Source organism: Balaenoptera musculus, chromosome 18 (genome assembly GCF_009873245.2).
Source record: "Balaenoptera musculus isolate JJ_BM4_2016_0621 chromosome 18, mBalMus1.pri.v3, whole genome shotgun sequence".
Lineage (NCBI taxonomy): Eukaryota > Metazoa > Chordata > Mammalia > Artiodactyla > Balaenopteridae > Balaenoptera > Balaenoptera musculus.
In genome coordinates, this window is record NC_045802.1 from 53,159,980 (window position 1) to 53,168,691 (window position 8,712).

General features: G+C 37.9%; 1 pseudogene; it reads left to right on the forward strand.

Annotated features, from left to right (window-relative positions):
• The first annotated feature begins 7,749 nt into the window (after nucleotides 1-7,749).
• On the forward strand, nucleotides 7,750-8,435 carry LOC118884401 (annotated as a pseudogene).
• Nucleotides 8,436-8,712: the final 277 nt, after the last annotated feature.

Sequence of the window (8,712 nt, forward strand, 5' to 3'; positions counted from 1 at the left end):
AATAAAATTCAGTATCACTTTTTTCATATAGTAATAGGAAATAGGTAAGGAAAACCTTTTCGTCTGAGCTTGGTACCACTTATTTCCATGACTGGACTCAAGACTTGTGGAAATGATATTTTTAGTAAAAAGATTTTATAAGTCAGAGAAATGGTTTCAGTGGTGTTAGAATAAGCATAATCACATGCTTCATGGAAAACAGAAATCTTGGAGGTTCTTGGACACATTGAAACATGGTGGAAAATAAATCAGTCTTTATCAGAATTTTCCTCTGTTCACTGGAGATGTTCTTATCAACTGTCCATCCTGTTTGTTTTTTACCGTAAACTTTGCTTCCATTTCAGAGCCAAGGTTGATCATCTGGAGCAAGTTATGTAATCTCTATAAGCCTCAATTTCCTTGTAGGTAAAAATGGCACTACTTTGCAGGATTGCAATAACCATTCAATGAGATTAGGCTGTTGTAGGGTGCCTGCCACAATGTAAGAGTTTAATAATGGAAAACTAACATTGGCTGTTAAGGATGAGGTAGGCCTATTAAGGAACCAAGAAAAGAACTAATAGAGATTTTGAGACCACTAATAGAAGGCAGTTTGGAAGGTCAAGTTGAAGTTGTATAGTGATCCATTCTTACCAAAAGTTTGTTCCATACAAAATTTTAGCTTATGTGAAGCTTTTCCCATATAACTTTTCAGTCACCATGAGAATTTTATTTCCATATGATGTGAACCATGGGACAGTTCTTTTCTTTTAACTGAAGTATAGTTGATTTACAATATTGTGTTAATTTCAGGTGTACTGCAAAGTGATTTGGTTATACATATATATGTATATATCTATACTCCTTTCTGATTCTTTTCCATTCCTTGTTGGTTATCTATCTTACGTAGCATCTGTTAACAGCATGCCTCTGATAATCCCCTTCTCCCAATTTATCCCACCCCCCCCTTGCCCTTTGGTAACCATAAATTTGTTTTCTATGTCTGTGAGTCTGTTTCTGTTTTGTAAATAAGTTCATTTGTACTATTTTTTAGATTCCACATATAAGTGATATCATATGATATTTGTCTTTCTCTGGGACAGTTCTTTTGAAAGTCGTTAGGAAAAGAGTAATTGGGGGCTGAAGAAAGACGAGAATGGAGTGAAAGTTGCAGGGAGGGGAGGTGTGAGCAATGCAAGTTCGGGTACAATAGAAAAGGATTTAAGTGCTGGATCTTCGGCAAGAAGAGTTGAAGCATAAATGGAGAGAGCTAAGCAAAGTAGTTTGTGGGGTGACATTACTGTAGGAAGTGCTAAGCTCTCCAGCCCTTTCTGCCGGGGGTAAGTTTGAGAACTATCTACTCAGAGAGCTGCAGATTACTGAAAAGTTGTGGGTTTTTTTCATCTCAACCACCTAAATTATTCTGTGGGTCTGGGACTATTGTCAGACTCATGTGACTATCAACACCTCTGGGTCAAAAAATCAGAAAGTCATTAACTTTTAAAATCAATCAAAGACCAGAAAGGTCAGATAAAAAACCATCATAGTTGAGGTTTTACTCCTTGTCAGGTATTGTGCTCAGTGCATTAATATGCTTGTCTCATTTAAGCCATCCAAAAATCCTGCATCACTACTTCCTATTTTATGAGAAAAGTGAAGTCAATTTCTCACCCAAGATCTAATACTTAATAATATTGACATACTAGGGATTCTAATTTATTGGTGTGTTAACATTAAAATCCACAGTCTTTCCATGATGTCATGCTGCCAACCATCTTTACTACTGGTACCGTTTTTTCTTACTCATAAATTCTGGCTTTCCCCTCCCTGGTGTTTTCTTCATAGATGAAGGATAATATAAGTACTTTAACTATGATAACTTTCAATAAATATGAAGACAATTATGAAGCCTCTGCTCAATACATCTCCTCCTCTATACCATAACATTTCTCCTGAGAATCTATTTAAGACCCTTCTGACTTTCTTTTCTTCTACAAATGACATTTTGCAGTGATATCACTTTTGTAAAATTATGGTGACTCCAACTGGTATAAGATTTCAGTAAGTGCCAAGGGTAATGCTAGATAAAGTTCTATGCAGATCAGGAATCACTCTAATCTCTTTCACTTTGACATGTCAGAGATGTTCCCATAAACAGTTCCAGAATAAACAGTAAAGCAACTTCTATATAACCCAAGAGGAGAAGAAACCTTGGCACATTTCCAGTAGTTCCAGACTGTGTAGAGGAGAGGAGATTGACTTTAGATTAGAAATGCTTTTATGTAACTTTGAGCGCTGATTGAACTTGTTATTTCTGGACTCCAAGAAATGTCTTTATATCAGGGCAATGTTTTTATTATTGAATTTGTATAATATGTCCCAGAGCCTCAAAAAATAAACGGAGGCATTATCAATGTAAATAAATAGATAGCCTTAAGCGGTGATGCTTTGGGAAAGGATACCCAATGCAGATGTAGATTTGCTGGAAGGAAAATAGGGTGCGTATCAGTGTCAGTTATCCCCAAGTCAACTTGCTGCTGTGGCAGAAGAGTATGCTGTCAAGGATTGTCTAATAAATAATTGTCTTCACTGAGGAAGGCGAATTCCCAGGTTCTCATCTTAACATCTAGTTTCCAGTGAGAGGTAAGGACACCAAATGATTTGGCAAAAGCAAATAAACAGATTGCTTACTAACAGAGGGAGAAGACCAGCTTGCATCCAAAGGGGACAATGTAGTAGATGTGCTATAGGAACAAAGCCTTCCTCTGGCTGGGGGTTGGTGCACAAACATTGGATCGTTGCCGGAACTGGCAGCAGAGGGTGTTGTGTCCTCTGCCAACACGTGTCCTGTTCCTTTGATAATGGTGTCCAGAATTCTTGATGAATAGTTGGGTAAATTTCCTAGGTTTCTGGGTGGAGACTCATATCAATAGAACAGTGACACCCTTGAAAGATAATATTGGCTTTAGTTAACAGAGGTGTCAGTGACAGCTTGTTACATAATCTTACATTTTAAAAAAATGAGCCAGATCAAATACCACAAAACTATATTTGTCATACCAGATAATGATTTTTTTTTAAAAAATTAAACTCTCCTTAAAATTATAGCAATTCAATATGTGAAATGGGTTTGAACCAGGTAATTATACTAAGCTAGCCCTGGTTTTAAACCTGCCAGACTGTCTTCAGTTGTGTCACTGGGCCTGATACACAAACACAGAGTAAAATTCTAAAACACTTTTGGTAATGGAAGAGGTGGGGATCTCAGAATCAAACACCAATATCATGTTGAATGGTTAGTAATACCTATTCTGACTCAATACAACAAAATGAAAAGGAGGATTGTTTTCAGTTAAATTAGTTGAGTTAAACTTATATATCTCCAATCATCTGAGTAATTTGGAATGGAACTTCCACTTGCAGCATGTACTGATCATGGGCCACAATGTCTGACGCGCAACTTGTACACGTAACATAAAAATTTAAATCCGTTTCATTTTTCAGCTTCTCTTATTGGGGTGAGGGGCTAGTCAGTTTGGGTTACCCCACTTTTCCAGGGTCGTATCTATGTTCCAGGGACTTTAGAGGGGTACAAGACTGGCCTCTGCTAAGATATCCATCAGCGCATCTGGGCCTCAGTCATTGGCCCACGTGGTAGCCGCTGAGGCGTCTCTTGTTCCCATGCTCAAGTCTCCTTCAGAAGTGGCATTCTCTATGCTTCTTCCAAGCCGGGCCAAGGGAACCACACTTTCTGCTGCTTCTGTGCTGAGGCATAGGAATTGTCATTTCCTTATGGTCCCATCTGCCTACACCAAACACACAGCCATCCCCTATCTTCCTGAGACCCAACCTCAGAGGCAGGGAATGGAGGTGGAGGAAGTACATGTCTTTCTGGGACCCCAAGGTTATCTCTGTTCATCTTGCTTCCTCCCATCCATCCTGTCTCCTTTCTCATCCAAATGAATTATTTTCTGTAGCAGGGGAGAGATCAACTGTCTTATAATATTCCTCACATTTGTTTTGTCCTTGCACAGAGTCCTGACTGTTGCTCAAGCACTGGGTTTCTCAACTGGTGCACTATTGACTTTGGGGGCTGGATATTTTGTTGGGGGGTATGGAGAGCTGTCCTCTTCACTGTAGGATGTTCAGTGGCATCCCTGGCCTCTACTCACGAGATGCCAGTAGCACACACAATTGTGGAAACTGAGAATTATCTCCAGACCTTGCCAAAATGGCCCTGGTGCATTTGCCCCTTATGGAGAACTACTGCCTTAGGGGCATAGACTTTTGGAAACAAAAGCCATTAAGATTCCCTGGAGACAATCCACATCGAAGAGGAGTGCTGGCAAAAGGGGCACCCAAAGGAGATGTGGGAAATTGGGAATTCGTATTTTAAATTTTTTGTATATGCTCTACTGGACATGCAGGAAAAGGAGACAGGAAAGTTAGGATAGCTACACACAAACACTTCCATACTGAACATAGATACTTAAATGTTAGAAGAGTTTCATCTTTGTATTTTTTATGAAGTAATTGTTTTCTCCTTATCAACACTGCTCTCATTTTCTAAAGGAAACTTAATATCATTGATGCGAACTGATACAAATAAAATAGATTTCAGAAGCATGGACATTAAAGTTGTACATGATTGGTTGTTCAAAATTTTTATTCTTCTAAAATTTATAAATTTCTTCTAATAAAGGTTAATAAACAGAATGTTATATAGAACATCATCACAGCACTGTCTTAAATAGAAAAAAAATTCCACTAAATATAGACATATATTTATTTGTAAAATAAAAAATAAATATATATTTATATATTTATTTACTATTTACATAAAGACATGTATGTAGAGCATTAACTATGCTTCACCTCTTGCGAAAGACCTAAAGCAAAAGTACTAAATTGTAAAGAATTCGATTTCTAAGATACTTTAAATTTCTGAACTTAAGGGAAAGCAAGTCACTTACCTTGTATTTCCCCATGACTGATCTATGATGGGCCAAATAGAAATGTCAAAGGCTGTTGACAGAACAAGAATAATGAGCATACATTTATGGCTTTTGTCAATAGCCCCAGAGATCAATTGCCCCATTGACCAAGGCCAAGTATTTCTTTCAAAGGGTGAATCTTGAAAAAAGTGGTTTCCAGATGCAGTTCATATCCAGGTGTTGCATTGGCCTTTTTGACACCCTTTCTGTCACCTTTCCACAGGCAAAGGAAATTTGAAAACCGACCAAAATCAACAAGCTTGCTTTCTTCCAGGCAGTGTTTAGTAAGCAATGGATTGATAGATGTTTTCATTCTTGTGGTCAGTGAAGGGTTTGGGAAACGGTGGGGCAGTTACTTAGGATGTTTGCACTGAACACTTAGACCCTCTCCCCCTAATAGTTTGATCATAAGGAAAGAACATAAACCATTTAATGTGGAGCAAACTTCTTCCATTTGAGGATGACAGTCTCTAAATCGGCCACGTCTTTCATGTTGTGCTTAGGCTGGGAAGATTTCAAGTGCACTGGCATATAGTTATCCTAATGTGACAATTGTTTTCTTTGAAATTATTTTCCTCAAATACAGTACTGAAATCTGAGCTCCAAAGATGAAAATTGGAACCACAAGCTCTTCTGTGTATAATACTCGGTTCTCTAACACCAACTAAATTGTTTTATGTATTTTCAGGTTTTATTTTATTAAATTCTTAAAAATCTATATTCTTAAAAATTCTTAAAATCCATACTCATTTTTTCTCATAAATAAATATGAAAATATTTATATAATTGAAAATTAACTGAATTAAATGTTAGGAAATGCATACAAGAGAAAATGTCTCTCATCAGCAAACATGAAAAAGATTCAGTTCATTAGTAAACAATGAAATGCAAATAAAAACAAAACAAGACATAATTTTTTCCTGTCAGATTGGCAGAGATAAAAAATTTCAGAGTGCTCAATACTGGACATAGAGTATTGCTAGTGAGAAAGAGAAAAAAGGTGTTATAGCCTCTTTGGGAAATAATTTGACAACATGTAGAAAGGGTCTTTTAAATGTCCAAGGCTGAGACAAGTAATCCTAAACCTGGGAATCTATCCAAAAAAAAAAAAAAAAAATCATCTTAAATACAGAGAGAGTTTTATGTACAAATGTACTCATTGTAGTACTATTTACAATAGGGAAAAAAGGGGGGGAAACAAAGTGTTTGACAATAAAGGAAATTTAAATAAATTGTGATACTTTATGAATGTGTATTTAGACATTAAATATGCTAATGAAATATTTGAATAATGGTAAACATTCGTTATAATATTTAGAAAAAGAAACACTGTAAAAATTATGTGTCAATTTTGTATCAAAATTATGTAAAAGTGATGCTTAGAAAAAAGACTAAAATACAGCCAGATAGTAAAACTTGTATTTGTAAGGTGCGAATATGGGTAAACATTTTAAAATTTTAGTTTTAAATTTTCCAAAAATTTTCCAAAAATGCTGTATTCATCTTTTTATTCTTTTATACTTGGAATAAAATAAATTTTATTTTCAAAAATGTATATATATTTTAAAACTTAAAATTACTCTGCAATACTAATCTTCACACACATAGTTCGTGAACTGTTTTTCTTCCAAATGAAAACCTATAGAATCAAAACATTAGAAAATGACTCTAACCTCATACCCTAGTCCCCCTTTTTTCAGTTGGTCCAGCTTCAGCTGTCTTTGGTAAAATTGATTATCCTTTTTGAAATATTGATAAACGTAGGTCTCACAGCTTGTTCCAATTCTTATGTATTATTAGTCAGTTTTATTTCCAGGACATCATGTATCCAATTTCTCTGTTAGAGTTGCATGCTATTCTCTAAAACTACCAAAAAAACTAATTTTTGGTTATGGCTTGTCTTTATTTCCTTATTTGCTTCCTAGTAGAATACCTATGTTGTAGCTTGAATTTTAAGACGCTCCCATTCCTTTGTTTGGTAAACAAAAAAGAATCATCACACCTGTAGGCCTTCCTTCTTTGCCCTTCTAATGTTATAAGTATACTGGGTGGTCGGCATGAGGGGTAACAGAGCTGGTGTTACACTAGCTATCTTCAGCCATCAATTATCACAAGATTCCTGGACTATACTACGGAAAAATTTCTAGGTCTTACGGGGTGTGTGTGTGTGTGTGTGTGTGTGTGTGTGTATGATGGGATATCAAAGGAGAAGTGCAAAATACAAAAAACCAAAAAAATAGTTTAACTTCAAGAATCTTAAATAGTATTTCAGTGGTTTTCTATGTGTGGTTCTGAACCAATAGCCTAACTTGTTAAGAATGAAATTCTCAGGCACCTCTGTGGACCTACTTGGATCGGAAGCTGGGCTTTTGTTTAGACCCTCCCGGTGATGCACACTCAAATCTGAGAACCGCAGCTTAAGAAGAGGGCCAGGCGCAGGGCAGGGAGGCGGCGGCTCGGGACGCGCTTCCCTCCGGCCACCCCGCCCCGCCCCGCCCCGGCGGGCAGCTCTCCGCCGGAACTCTCCCTCCCACCCCAGATGCTGCGTTTACGCCCCGAGCCGCCGGGAGCGGTTCTCTTTGCTGTCTGGGTGCCTCTGTCTCGGTCGTCGCGTGCCCAGGGGTCCATCCAGTGGCATTTTGAGTTTTGAAAGGTATTTTTGAATATAAGAAACACTTTACTACCCAGAAGGAATCTAGAAAGTGGAATTGGGGAAGTTATTACATTGGAGGGACTATTGGTGTCCTTCAAAGCATACTAAGACTATTGCCCAGAAGAAATGATGTTTGGTTTTCGCAAGCCAAAGGTGTAGGGAAGTATAGAGGGCTGCTATACTTGCAGAGCTAAATCCTGCAGTTCTCGATTCGCTGACAGTTAACGCTATGAAAAGGACTTACAGAGCTGTTTTGGGTTACATGAGACTCGCTCAGGAGACATCTGTAATGCCAGTGTCCTGCTTGTGAAAAGATGGAAGAAATTGCCAGCAGGATCAAAAAAAAAACAAAAACAAAAAACTGGAATCATGTGGTAGATGCAAGGGCAGGACCCAGTCTAAAGACTACACGGAAACCAAAGAAAGTGAAAACTCTATCTGGAAACAAGATAAAAAGCAACCAGATCAGTCAACTGCAGAAGGAATTTAAATGTCACCATTCTGACGCTCACAGTACCACCTTAGGTGCCTCTCCAGCTCAATCTCCTTGTCATAGTAACCAGTCAGATGACGGCTCAGATACAGAGATGGCTTCTGGCTCTAACAGAACGCCAGTGTTTTCCTTTTTACGTCTCACGTACTAGAAAAGACAGAAAATACGCTGTGGCACTATCTATAAAGGCCGTCTGGGGGAAGTCCTTGTTGACATACGTCTATTCAAGCCTTGCTGCTGCAATAAGAAAGCAGCTGCTGGGAAGCCGGTGGAGCAGCGGCCACAGCCTCTACCCATCTCCACTCAGGAGTGGTGACTGAGGTTTATGTAGAAGGGGAACAAAAAACGATTTAAATTTTGGAAAACAAAGCAACAAAATGACCCTCCTATTTTTTAACTTGGATACCTACTATTCTGTCAAAGGAAGAGTTCTAGAGTAGTTTTGAGTGTGTTGTTTTCCCTCCAGTTCCACAAACTCTGAAGCCAGTATCTAGATTACTAAAAGAAAAAACGAAGTGTACATAATATTTAAGATGCTGAGTTATTTCATAGGAAAGCTGAATGCTGCTGTAAGGTGCTCTTTAAGTCTTTTT